We start from the raw sequence: 13,791 nt of genomic DNA, 5'->3' as shown, positions 1-13,791 counted from the left end.
TTTAGCAAATTCTAAAGCTGTTATGGTTAAGCTGCAGACATACACATCTCAATCACACTATCTTTTAGTGAAATGGGCTAAGCTTTCCTTCACTGTATGAACAGATAAAGAATACTGTGCTTTTCCTTTGTTATTAAATCATGCCTAAAACTGTAAAATAACACACTGAAATAAGTCATATCTATTCTTGAATTATTAAAAAAATCTGTGTAAAAGAAACTGTCCTCCATGGGCCTGTAAGTTTAGTGCTGACATGACTCTTTTATATGGCCCATTCAAGGTGGGTGATAAAAGAATGTAGCTCTTTTTCTGTGTTGGAGATACTTGAAAAACATAATTTTAAAATTATACAAGTTTTAACCCTTGAGGAAATTTCTTTCTAACACTATGTTGTTTCAAGCATGTAGACTTTTAATATAACTATTGCAGATCAAAGTATTAAGGAAAGCTGTTGGACCCCAACCTCTCCCTTCTCCCTCACACTTTGAAAACAGAACATTTCTAAATAAGTGACCATTGCCAACCTGAGCCTGAGGGCACCATTCACCACCTTATGGTACACTGCAACTTCTGATGAATCTCGGCTACTTTTTAACTCCTCTTTCTCTGTACGGTGCAAATCAATGCATTTAAAAATGGCTTGCCTCATATGGCCTATTGCAAAATTGTTAAATGAATAAATGACATTGCCATTAGTGTTCAGTTATAAATACATTTGAATTTTAATCTGAGCATATGCTACTTCTCTGCATGAAACTACCAGCTTTTTCTTGCAAAAACTCTGCCACAGACCCAGGCATGCCATAGTTGTAAAACTTAGGATTGAGGATGTCAAAGCTCTTTAAAAATGGTATCACTATCTGAATTTGATTCATTAGATACTAAAGAAGTTTCTTACTTGAGGCTGCTCAGTGATCAAAACTGATATAAGAATAGAGCTCCTCTGTCTTAGCTGTGATCTTGATTTAGTTCTTCCTTTACTACTCTGGGTATCAATTTCAAAATAAACTTTTATTTATAGGTTTGTTTTTTTGTTGCAAAGCTGTTGTTCATTTTGTTTTCTTTGATAATATTAAATGTCTTCTATCTCAGCTTAAAATCAAATTTCTATAGCAAATTTAGGCTGGAGAATTCCTTGAATACCCAGTTATTTGTAACTCCAGTTTCGCACTCTCCTCCCCCATAACCATTACCTAATCATTTCTCCCAATAAAGTATTTTTGATCAGATCAGAAATGTATGAAAGACTAGAAGATATTTCTTGGCTTCAAGACACCTGCGAATCACTTATTTAAGAAGACCCAGAGACAGATAAACAAGCTTTTTTTAAAAAAAGTAGTGAAACACTTGTCTGCTTAATTTGGCAAAGAATAAGTCTGTAGTTACTGAATATCAGGAGTGAGCAGAGGAGAAAGTAAGAGAGGGAGGTGGATGCAAAGATTATGTAGGGATGGGGATACTTTGCTCTCAGTTCAGTTTGTGGAAATATATGCTTAACCATAATGCCAAATCCTGAAGTAACTTTGCTAAATCCAGTGGGAACTTGCTTGCATTACCTGGAAGTCCAACATTCTCTGTGTTGATTTCCAAAGAATGGCTCCTGTTTTGAATGAAGATATCTGAAAGTAAAGCTTGAACAGAATTTCCCAGATGATGATGATGAGAGGGTTTTAACTGTGTTTTGTTTCACAGCAAGTGATGAGGGAGTTTTAATCTGCAGTGGCTAAGATCAGTTTGAAACCATTTGCAGTTGAGTATTGGCCATCACTTTGAAATTTAAGAGAAACCAAACATATTTCAGGAGATTTATTTCAATCTCAGCTAGAAAACAATGGGGTCCCATGGCAAGCTGGGAGTCTGCTCCTTTTAAAAGAGCACATGCCACTTCAAGGAAAAAAAAGCATGAAAGGAAGCAGTGGTGTGCAAATCAAAATAACCCCTTTGTCTTTCTGGATCCATGCTTGGGGAAGAATAGAGTGTAGGGGAAGAATTCAGACCTGTCTTTGTTCAGTCTCCAAAGGCAACTACTTTCTCTCTGAATGAGAAAGAAATTTAGTTTTAATGGTGGTGAAAGCCTTCCTTTATTTTCATGATCAATACAGACAGTTGTCAAAAATGCTCTCTTCAAATAACTAATTGTTGAAGATTAGGAATTAATTGATTTGGGTTTGGTGTTTTGTTTGGGATCTTTTTAGTTTGTTTTTTGGGTGTTTTTTTGTTATTGCCCTTCCACTGCTACATAAGATTCATCAGTTTTTCACCTGCTCTCAGGCATCAAACGGAGCTTCTGGATTCATTCTGTCCTCTGCTTTTTTGCTAGATAAATATGGATTCGTTTCAGATGAGGGGTGTGATTAAATGCATCATGTTTTACTTTTTTAACACTTGTAATGTTTCTATCTTAAATCCACAAATATTTTGTGCTTTTTTTTGCAGGTGACAGTACTCCAGTGACACCACCTTACCTGAAGCTGGGCAGAATGAAACTTAATCTTGGGTAAGAGACCTATAAGTGATTGGAGGTGCTACTGTGACAAACATAATTTGATGGCTTCTTTCTTGCTGTTTCCTTTCATCCTTTCCTTAAAGCATTGCTGATGAAGCTGAGTTGAAGGTAGGCCCCTCTAAATTTTTCATGTGCATTTATCCCCTGAATTAATGTTATCTTTGGCAATTTTCACCAGTTATTCAGTGCAGTGCTGCCTGTCTGCCCGGTGAGCTTTCAGGCTAGCTCAGGACCCAGGCTCAGATCACAAAATTGCAGCATGACATGCTGCCACTTAAGCACTTAATTATACCTAAGGAGACAAGGATCCACATTGTACCCTTTACAATAGAGCCACAAGAAAAAGAAAAGTCCCAGTGCCTTGCTAGCCAAAGGGATCTTTGCCAGCACCAGGTGGTGGGAAGCATGAGGAAGTAAGTGGAGTGACTCCTGGCACTGCCTGTGCAGCCACAATGACAAGTTTTATAAAAAAGCTGCTTTTGAGAGAGAGGCTGGTAGAGTTTGGTGTAGAGGGGCTGGAAAGGGTGCTTTGTGGGGCTGAAAAGCCTTGTGGTCATTCCTGATGAACCATTTTCAGTGCTCCCCCTCCTATTTGGATGACTGTACTTACTTGGCTACTGGGCTCTTGCATCCAGGTTTTGCCAAATGGTTATCTTCCTGCTTGTGTCTGTTTATTCTCTATCTGCCTGTCTGGAAGGGGCAACCAATTATCAATGATGCTACTTGAGATTTTTCTGTCTGGTTGAGCTAATTTCTCCTGGAGTTCTACCAGTGGTCTAATTTAATTACCTTATTTCAAATCCAGTTTTAGTGGAAAATGCAGAGTAATACAAAACCACAAAATTCATCTATTTGCATAAACCTACACTGTGTTTTACATCATTTGTGATATCTGTACTCAGCTTTCTTTTCTAGTAATGATGGACAGTATCTCATTGGGCAAGGGCAATTAGTTTAAAGGCAAATGTAGGTGTTGCAGAATTTCTGAGCTTTGTAGCTTCATATAAATTACAATACTACTTGCTTTCCTTTGAGTACAAACACCATCATGCTCTGACTTCATCTAAAAGACTTTTCTCTTCTCTTACTAGAAGGAAACCAGCCTTTGTATAAGTTTATTTGGAGGATCAAAGTAGGTTATATAAATTAATTTTGTGCTAGATAGGTGTAGCTGAAATGAATTGCTAGAATGTTTAGAGTCCATGAAAATCTGTATTCTGTATAGCCACTGACTAGTGTAGAAGGTTGAGGCATTGTGATTTGCTCTCTTGTGTCTGTGGTTTGAATTTATAGGAGAATAATAGCACACACTTGATGTCATACTGTAGTGGGACACTGAAGTCATGCTGCAAGGTGTTTAAGGCAGTAATAGGAAAACATTTTAAAATAGAAAGATGGGTAGTAAGTGCTTAGGGCTTTCCCTAGAACTGATTTTGTTGTAGGCTATTTGACAGAATCTCATCCTTTTAACTACGGAACAAAGCATTATGTGAAACAAGTATCTGTCTTCAGGAGAATGTTTTTATTATGTGTTTGAAGAGAGGTTTACTTTGTATTCCACAGAAGCTGGACATGCAAATGGAGTATTTGCTTATAAATTTTTATGGTCATTGAAGAGATTTTGCCTAATTCTTTTCTTTTAAATGAAAAAACTATGACAAAGATTTTAAGCCGATGATTGGGATCCAAAGGACAGATAATACAGACTCCAACTGCGTTTCTAATACTTCAGTTCTTTAAGTGAAATATGTTCTCTCTCTCAAAAAAAAAAAAGAGAATATGGAAGATGTCGTGTCAGTGATTCTTCAGATTTTCATTCTATTAATCAGAGTTGAGGAAAATATATTTCCATACACCTATCTCCTTTTTTCAAATTTCTAGTCTCAGTTCTTTGTGTGCTCCATGGAGAGGCTGTATACAATTATGTGTTGCTAGTAAAACAAGATAAAATAATATAATCCCATTGCATTGTCACAGAGATAAAGCATATGGTAACTTATTGTTTTAGCTGATCAGCAGGGTGGCCTAGTAAAATGAATTCCCATCTCCTGGCTTTGGCTTATCTTCTGATTCCTGAGAGACACAACAAAGAAAAATAAAAATAATAATAGAAGTAGTATTTTTGCTTTCGTTTGATGTGAATATTGCAATAGTGGAGTCTCATGACGGAAAGGACAAATAATTGTGTGTACTGCCTGAAGATCAATGGCATTGCATGCTGTAGTGTGACTCTGTTGAAATGTTGGACTTGTGTGATAATAACTGCACGGTAATAATAACAGTAATAAAACCACACTGAGTATGCAATCACCTCTAGCCTGGTTACAATTGGTACCACACCTAAAGGTCCTAAATCCGGTCTACTCAAGTACTAAAAATAAATGGCATAAGTTTCTTCCCTAAGCAACTCAGATTTAGTATTCTCATTTCTGTGAATGTGCCACTCCTGTCTATTATTGCAAACATTTCCCTGAAAGAGACAAAGGCTCTAAATCTCATTTGCAAAGCTTTCTTTATGTATCCAAGAAGAGCAGTCAAATCATCAAAATATTATTTTCTCCAAAATTAAAAATAGGCAGCTTCTGGACTTTGTATGTTTGATTTATTAAGAGTGGTTGTCCTCTGGGTTTGAGCAACCTGAAAGGAAATACACAGCATCACCTGCTTTGTATCTTGCTTTGCATGAAAACACTGACCAGCTTCCAGACAGGATTTTAGCTGAGGGCATTCTGGTTAATTTTGTTAAAAGTCTCAGCACATAACTGGTATTAGAGAATTAGGAGAGGTTGTTCTCTACACGCTCTTTTTCCCTGTTGTGCTGTGAAAGAAAAGTGAATTTCACAGGTACAAAATGTACTCGCCCACCTCTTTTTTGCATCCCAGAGACAGACTACTGCACAGATCACTGTACAAAACCCTTCTGAACCATGTTCAGGAGGCCCTGAATGCCTGCACTAGGGCTCTGCATCTTTATGAGCATTTATTGTTAAACACCGTAGATTTTGTGGTGGGTATCGCAAGGCAGGATCATTCAGAGAACTTGATGGCACATCATAGTGGTGTCCTTCAAAGCCTTCACAGGACCAGCTTCTTCCCCTCCTCCCCTCCTTCAGTAAGCACCATAGAGGGGCTGCCTCTAGGATGGGCTTTAAAGATCAGCCTCACTGCTGTTCTGTAGTGGGGGGGGCTCTTGTGCCCTTCTGAGGCCACTGAGAAGCAGCAAAAGCTATATTCCAGAGCCTGTAATAGATGCAAATTGTGCAGATGAAGGAGAGGAAGCTCTAACAGCCGTTGAATGCAATCTGTGAACACTACTGTTTCATTTATAGTGATGCTACCTAGGCATTTGCACTTAAAAGGAACAATAAAGACGTGTCAGAACAATCGCAAGGCTGCAGAATTTAAACTGCGGCAACGACGTTTTGAGCCATGTGAAATGTTGCCTGCAAAAGATCTGCTTTTTCCGTTAGTTTTTGTTATTACTGAAGGCTGTTCTAGTTCTTGTTTTATGACACCGACTGGTTCATTTGCCTTCAAAGACTCAAGATGCAAAGAGGCAGGGAAACAAATTAAGTCAAAACTGCAATGGCTGGTGAAAACTGCACGAAGAATGTCATGGCTGCTCTTTATTTGTCTATTTAGTTTTGAAGTAGCTTTGCTATACAACTGGATGGTTGATTCACTAACTTGCCAGCTGCCTCTAGCAGGCAGCAGTAGAGTTGCTGTAATGTTTCAGTGTTATTCTTGCTTGCAGGACAAAGGGCTGATCCTCAATTGATGCAGGAGGTATGCATATTACCCTGGTGAGGATCTGAACTGCTGTTGCCTTTCAGTCTTTTTATTTGAAATAGAGAAGAGGTTTTGAAATAGAGAAGGTGAGAAATTGCGCACTAAAAAATAAAATAAAAATCTAGTGGCTGTCAAACAACAGACAGTTACTGATTAACAAAGAATGACGGGCTTGCATATAGTGTCCTGTTACAAGCACAATAAGCTGTGATTGTGTGCTGAGATTATGATTATCTGCAAGCACTTGCTATTTACTGCCTGCAAATGTGAAAGCTATGTGTGCCTAGGAAAAACAAGGAAACAGAGGATTTGTTTTACCGCAGTAGGTGTGTTCAAAGTGCCCTAATCCTACTGAATAAGAGCAAATATTGCTTGAAAGGGAATATGGAGTTGAAAAAAGGAATTTCTGTAGTTTGTACAAAAAACCAAAAATGGAGTAAAGCTGTATAAATTTTAGGGTATGATTGGCTTTGTGTAGCTACAGCAGATTAAGATGCATTAGAGGACCTGTTGTCATTCTGGATCTTCTAGACTTCCTATGGGATACTATTATCTGATTTTTATTAATATCAGTCATTTGAATTCCATTAGTGTTCAGAGACCCTGATTTAGACTCAGTCATAGTAATGTAGCTGCATCACAAAGAACTCACAGTTTAAATAGACAGGATAGGCAATTAGCAGGTAAATGTCCCACTACTAAAGATCAAATTACCTAAGACCTTGTTATATCTTAATGTTAGTTCATTTTGTTTTTTGCATGCCTCAGTAAAATGAGTAATCTATAAAATAAGAACATGCTGTTCTCCTATTTTGGAAAAGTTCTAGGAAAACTGATGGTAATAAAATGCTCTCAAAACCTTTTATTTGATAAATTATAAGTTTAAAGTGATGATTTTTTTTCACGTAATATGAATTTGAACTGTGCGAGTCTCTTGAATCTTTAGCTTTTAGTGAGGAATGCATTTCCCAGGGAAATGCAGGAGGGGCAGCAAGACTGTTTATTTTAATAGTTCAGTTTGTGGGTCTGGACATGTGAGTGAACAAGAGATCAGCAGGGCAAAACGTGCCCTAAATGCTGTAAAGTCTTATACAATTGTGTCAGGCAGTAAATCCAAATGAACTTGCAAAGTCATGCACTAGTTCAATTTTGGAAAGGAAAACCTGGCTTTGAAGCCAACCAAATCAATCCCTAGTTCAAATTAAATTTGGAGTATCCTGTGAAGCTCCAATACACAACTCCAATAACAATCAGCACTTAAGGTGCAGGAAAATAATGCTCCATTTAAAAGAAATTGAATAAGGATTACTGACAGAGAAAGTTTTTGATGCTGTTTTGTCATTAAAGTCAAATTATAGCATTATTGTCTTAATCCCATATGTCTCAATCATCTCTCTCTCCCTCAGTCTTTAATGCACAAAAAGCCCTGTGCATGGTCGGTCTTGTGTCTTCATCTCATTAAAACCTTGCCATGCAAATGTATCATAAGTGTTGCCTGAAGACTTCTGTCTCATGCAAAATTTAGCTTAAACTCTACTGGCATCAAATAATTTGTTATGCACAAACCTTCTGTTTGGTTTGCTGACATTCTTTCTTAGCTGGCTCTCATGGTGATTCATTATCTTGTGATATAGATTTCCAAGTATCATCTTTGTATTGATTTTTATATCTTTAATAACCACTCCACAGAAGATGGCTCCACTTGGTGTCATTGATCGCATCAAAAATTCAAGGCTTACAGAAATACTAGAGGGCTAATTGGTAGCAGAACATTTCAGACTTAATCTTAATACAGTCTTAATCTTCTGCACTAACCTGACTTGAAGATTTCCTTATTAAGGCTAAGGGGAAACTTGTGAATAACTGGAAATTACCTGGTGAGAACAGGTAAAATTGTGGTAAATGGAGATAACAAGCGTTAGATCTGAAAAACAGCTCCCTTTTGTCTCTTCCCCTTCACCTAAGCATCCTCCTTAAATAAGAAGCAGTACATAATTCTTCTAGCTATGGAAAAAAAATAAATCTGTGTTCGCAGCATCGCGTACTGTGCAGTGGGCCAAAAGTTTCTGATGAATCAGTGACAGTTATCAGGTCTGAAAAGTTACAAAATATGTGCTTTTTTCAAAAAGAAGTGATCAAAGAAAGGTAATTTAAATATTTCAATTTTTATGTAAAAATTAAGGACTCTATTTGTAAGCTTGCAATCTTAGTCAAGTCTTGGCTAGGTTTGAATCTAGAATATCTGAAAATGTGGGCCAGAACAGCAATCTGAGAGTCCTTCAGTCTGTTTAATTTGCCTTAATGTGTGGTTTAAAGCTTCTATCTCGTTACATTTTTCAGCAATGTGGTTTGCCAATGACAAGGAGGTGATATGTGTGTCCATATTTTTTCGTGACTGTATTTTTTCACTAAGTGACACTTTTTCACTAAGATTTTTTTCCAGGATTTTGCACTTTTTATATTCTAAAACTTGAAAGCAACTGAAAATAAACCACACTGAGTTACGGGGAAGAGTTTTTTTTAGAAAATCCAGTGATAGACAAAGAATATGTAGAGACAGCAACATGTTAAAACCAGGAAAGATAATTTCTCAAAAAAGCTGCCCTTGTAAATTGTTAAAAAGCTGTTAAAAAAAGTGTCTTCCAACAGCCACATGGTCTGTGGATTAAACATAGCAAGGCAGATTGTCCAGCTACTACTAGGAGTATCAATCAGGGCTACTCAATCAGTTCTTGCCAATAAAAGGCATTGAGACAGCACCAAGTCTGCTGGTTCAGTCAGACACTGCATGCCATCTGTGCAGTGGGAGCTGCCTGGTATGTTTCCTAAAAGATTAGAAGAACGGTTAGAAACATAGGAACTCCCACAGGAATGTGAGAGACATCATATATCTGGGAACTTGGTGAGAATAAAAATGAAATGTGTTCATAGAGCAGGCTGGAATAACCTTGGTCCCTTTTGACCTCTGTGGTAAGCAGACCTCTTTTTCCACTAGACCCTATCAAGTCTGTCAGGTTAGCACTAGTTTCTTTATGAACAACCTAAATTTGGAGCTGGCTGTAAGAAACTCACATTATTCTCATAAAGTCCAATCAAAAACACATTACACGGTTAATGCATCCATACACCTCTCATGCCTTTATTATGTTCCTGTTGTCACTCTCAGACTGAGAGGAAATTGTTCACATCAACCAAATCTTCTCAAACAGGAATCTAGCAGCTCTTTTCATTTCAGATTTTTACTGTGTTCATCACTTACCTGACTGAGGAATGTATTCATGGAGTAAACCAATCAGTCAAGGAAATGCTGTCTCCTTATTTCCAGGGAGAGGAATAGAAAATATGAAGGCAGTCTAAGCGCTGCTTATTTACAGGGGTGAACAGTGACTCATAGATTTTTGTTGAGCCCTGCAGAACAATTCCTGTGAATGATTATATGTGAATACACTCCTTAGCCATCAGAATGACTGAGGGATTTATGGTTTGGCCCAGGGTAGGCTATGTGATGAAAGACAGTGATACAGCTGGAATATAGTCTAAACTTACTGACTTCCAGCTTTGTATTGTTCCTCTTAGTTTAGTTTGGGCTTCCATTAAAAAAAAACAACCCTTTGTGAGCATTCAATGACATTTATTATGGACATGATATTTCTTATGGATATGTACACTACCTACCAACAAACAGAATTGGAAGATGCAACATATTGACAAAAATTGGCAGATGTATACTTGTACCCGAATTCAAATGTAAACAGCTCTCCTCCTCACCCCCCAGCAGCAACAGAAGACTTGTAATGGAGTACCAGAGCAAACATGATTCGGATGTCTATTGAATCTCTACTGTTCTGTCCCCTTAAGATTTTTTCCATTTTTTTTTTTTTTCAGCTATATTATTAAGCATTCAAGGATGGAGAGACAGTAGGCAAAAAAGCTACTGGTTCTTCCACCAAGAAGGAAGCATTGAACAGTAAAAGTTTAAGACATCACCCATTAGCTTTAATTTCTACTTTTTTTTTTTTTTAATTCCATTCATTGTTTTGTTTTCAGAAAACTTAATGTTTCAAAAGAAAAGACTTGTGGTCTCATGCCTTAGTTACGAGAAAAAGGAAGAATCTCAAAGTCTAACTTAGATCTTTTAGTAAGCACCATTCTTCAAATCTGTCCCTCACTTTGTCCACCTGCCAGTGTTCATAGCTCAGGACATGTAGCTGTGAGGCCTGGTTGTGCTGCAGGACATAAGGGTAATTCCCATTGATCTCAATGGGTATTACATGCATCCTGCAGCGGGAGAGTAGGGCCCTCAGGTTTCACTGAATAGCAAATAGTCATGTAAAATCCACGGATCCTATTCTCTCCCTGCAGGGTACGTTGAAGTCAATGGGAGCTACTTGTTAGATGCTGTGATGGGAAAAACTTACCCCTATAAGATAAAGCGATCCATTCATTGTTGCATTTAGATTAATTTTTTTCAAAGATCCTAGTAATTAGATTTTTTCTATAGAAAATATATTATCTTCTGACCTTCTTTAGTCCACTTTATAATTAAAAATTAAGCTAACCAAAAGGAAAATGCATACAAAACAAAAGCCCACAGAAGAAATGTGAGAAAACTGAATTTACAAATTTGCCATGAATTAGTGTAGAAGTTAAACAACTCTTTCTGTGAGACTAAAATGTTATTCTTTAGAAACACTCTCTGCTCACAGCAGATATCCTAACACAAACTTTTAACATTGATTCTACTGATCTAAATAAGGAACTAGAGTTTGGCAAATCAACACAGAATTTGACATCTGTTTTTTATGGCTTGAAATTTGAAACTGAGTTTCCATCAAATCAAAGTTTACACCCAAAGCAGATTTTAAGTATCTCCTTCACTAGCATGTTATAACATTAGCTGAAGGAAAGGCTTTCTTCCCATCCCCCTGTCCTTTCCTACTCTTCCACCCCCAAGTGCTCTCCTTGAAAGCAGCAAAGAACTTAAGAAATCTGGGCAGTCTATCAGTTTGCTATGGTTCATTTTACCTAATCCAGACATCCAGCACAGCAGGGGGAAAACTGCTGTATCTAGTGAAACAAGAGCATGAATAATTAAAACTCTGTTATTAATGAACTTCCAGTCGTTATGTAAATGAAACTGATTTCAAGTCTAATTTGTCAGCCTGAATTCTTTTTCTGTTCTCCTTTTGTCTAGGACAAGAACTCATCATAATGGACTTGATAATAAAACACTGGCAGACATGCTGTGTGCAGTGCCCATCTGAGTTAGGGCTTTTAGCATGGTTAATGGATACAGTTACTGCGGATAAGTCTATAAGGCATTTGTATGGCTTTACGTTTTACAAGCTTTTTCTTTTTTTTTCCCTTTCTCTTTTGACAGTGCTAGCTATTCTTTGCACATTCCTCATTACCGTTTACCTTTACATGAGGGGTGGCTTGTAATTACTGGCTGGTAAATACTTTCCTTCTCATTTCGGTCGCCGTTCAAAGACAGCAGAGTTCAGAAAGGTCTGTGGGAAGGGAAGTCTGTAGTTATCAAACAATGGCTAACAGTCACCAGGAGAAAAAGCCTGTCAAAGCACAAGGCTGCCGGGCACTGGGTCCTTGCCCCATTGTCTTGGATCAGGTGTCAGTCATCGTCCGGCCCACTACATTTACTCTGATACCAAATAACCAGTATTGAAGTTATATAGAAAGGACAGGCACTCCACTGGGAAGGCTGAGATTAGGTTTTAAAAGGAACACTGAATTTTAATTTTTTTACTTTCACCAAAACCAAGCAGGATCTTTTGAAATAGCCCATGCCCTAAATTGATTAAGCCTGTGGTAGGCAGCCAGATAGAGTGAAGTAGGTAAGGCTGAGGGGTTGCCTTCAAATCGTGATTTGTTTTGGGGTTTTCTTAGGGCCTCTTGCATCTGTCCTTTAATTCTTAAAAGTTAAGTCTCTTTATTTTTTTCTTTCTTTTTATTCTGGTCTATATATTCAGTATATTTTGATTCATTAGTTCTGATTTATACTGTCAGGAAAAGGTTGTTAGTGCGGGTTCAGAAGGTAACCAAGGAGAGGAGCATAAGCATTTGTTTCCCTACATAGTGCACTAAGTAAGGAAGAGGTTAACAAAAGAATCCTCAAAATAGGATATAAAGAGTATTTATAAATAAATAAATAAATTTAAAAATTTGAAAACTCAGACCTGGAAGAAACAGTGACTGCAGTCCCCTGGAACCAGCCTAGGTATGTTATCTAGGGTGGATACTCAAAACTGGGCATTTTACACACAAGAAAACTGTGAAGTAAGAATTATTTATTTGATAATTAAACAATCCATCTCTTTTTTTATTATAGTTTGCTCTTTAGGGCTTTTTTATTTTTTATGATAAACTAAGAGTGTCATTTATGTGCTTTTTTTTTTAATCAGCTTACTTTCTTAAAAAGGGGCAAAAAGCATGGCTGGATCACTGGTTCTGCTTGTAGAAAATTGAACAAGTGTGAAAAATCCTCAGTATAGGTGTGGAAAAACATACATTAAAGGCTTCTTTTACATTTTTTTTTTCTCTTTTCTTCCACTCTAGGCTTTCACTCTGTGCCATCATTGTGGAGAGGTCTAAATAAATGCATAAAGGATAATATTTAGAATTACTCTCTGAATAGACTGGACTACTGGCCCTTCTTTACCCTGGTGGATCAGGCAAAATGTGTAGACCTGGGAGCTGGAAAGAATTAAGAGGAGGACAGTTCTTGGGTTGACTTGCTGCACAGGGAAAGTTTTTGGCTTGTCTGGTACAACCTGGTATGTTTGGGAGGGCCTCCGGGCGTACCTTCGATGCACTGTGTTACACTCAATTGTGCTCTGTAGGGTAGGGGCCAAGAAAACTCTCTCCTGCCTGAAAGAGGTTCAGATTCCATGGAGGAAAAGTTCCTTGCTTCCAGCTTCTTGCTAGGTGAGGCAGACACCAGCCTCAGGCTTTCCTTTGCGTAGCTGTTCCGGACATTTCAATTCCTGTACTATCTTTCCTTTCCTATGCAAATTGTAAAAGGTAGTCAGGGAATATTGTGTAGTTTCTGTCAAAGGAGGAAAAAGTTTTAAAAGCAACTCATTTCTGTCACACCTTGAGCTGGGAACTACATGGTGCTTTGAGCATTCTGTCAAAGACATTTGGTGTACTCATGGTGTGTGTTAAAATTGCTGTGGGAATATTACTGGTTGAGAATATCTATTAGAGGTATATTTAGAGGATGTATTTTAATATCTGCTAGCCTGACTTTATTATTTTTACAATTATAAGACCTAAAATAAATTAGATATTTGCTGAAGCTTTAAAACATTCTTGCAACACAAACATAATGTAAAACCTAATTTGATTTTAAGGTTAGGGCTGAGAAGAAGGAAAAAGAGGAGGGAAGAGGTTCCATGTTTCAGTAAAATAAGTTTCGTGCAACAAAGCAGGTGTTTATAGAATGCTTCATTTTAATTCAGTGAAGCTAATATCCCAGT

General features: G+C 37.5%; 1 protein-coding gene across 15 annotated transcripts in view; it reads left to right on the top strand.

Annotated features, from left to right (window-relative positions):
- Nucleotides 1-13,791, top strand: part of ADGRL2 (adhesion G protein-coupled receptor L2) — a 389,866-nt gene that overhangs the window by 72,800 nt on the left and 303,275 nt on the right. For 14 of the 15 annotated variants that reach the window (XM_086901649.1, XM_023932664.2, XM_086901653.1 and 11 more), the window contains exon 2: nt 2,437-2,497. The gene's annotated coding sequence lies outside the window, so the exon portion shown is untranslated. Of the gene's footprint in view, nt 1-2,436; nt 2,615-13,791 lie in introns of all 15 variants that reach the window. The other variant, XM_086901640.1, reaches the window with a different exon arrangement.

The sequence above is a fragment of the Cyanistes caeruleus genome, chromosome 9 (genome assembly GCF_971803275.1).
Source record: "Cyanistes caeruleus chromosome 9, bCyaCae1.hap1.1, whole genome shotgun sequence".
NCBI lineage: Eukaryota > Metazoa > Chordata > Aves > Passeriformes > Paridae > Cyanistes > Cyanistes caeruleus.
This window is presented reverse-complemented; position numbering and strand designations above follow the sequence as displayed.